This window comes from Physeter macrocephalus, chromosome 1 (genome assembly GCF_002837175.3).
Source record: "Physeter macrocephalus isolate SW-GA chromosome 1, ASM283717v5, whole genome shotgun sequence".
NCBI classification, from domain to species: domain Eukaryota; kingdom Metazoa; phylum Chordata; class Mammalia; order Artiodactyla; family Physeteridae; genus Physeter; species Physeter macrocephalus.
In genome coordinates, this window is record NC_041214.2 from 86,540,679 (window position 1) to 86,541,293 (window position 615).

Consider the following 615-nt stretch of genomic DNA (forward strand, 5'->3'; position numbering starts at 1 on the left):
AACCCGTGTCCCCTGCATCGGCAGGCGGACTCTCAACCACTGCGCCACCAGGGAAGCCCGCAAAACAGCAATTCTTTGAAAAAGATTCTGTGATGAAATAAACTTGACACATCTTAGAATAAAAATAGACATAGTTCTCTCCTGCAGGACTTCTCAGGGCCTTTAATATGTACACAAGAACACTGCAAATCTCTGAGAAAGGGATCCAGTATGGGGCTAGGGTTTTCCAAACATTTGTCCAAGAAACCTTCTGACTTCTGACCACAAAATCTTGTTTTTCTTTTAAATAGCCATTAACATGTTCTGAGAGATGCTGATCTAAGCTCATTCCATTCCTTTACAGATGGAAAATTGAGGCCCAGAGGGATGAATTAACATACTCAGGGTCACAGAGAAACAGAGCTGGGATGAGAACCCAGCCCTCCACCATTTCCAGGAGCCCGGAAAACGGTAGGAGGTGTTTCCTGACATTCTTGAGCAAGATGGGTTGGGGGTGGGGGCAGGTACTGGTGGGTTAAGGGTGCCGTGCTTGGCTTCTCCAGTGGAATCAGGTCACACAACAGCCCGCTGCCATTCACACCTGTCATTATTAGGGAGTTCCTGGTTACACCAGTC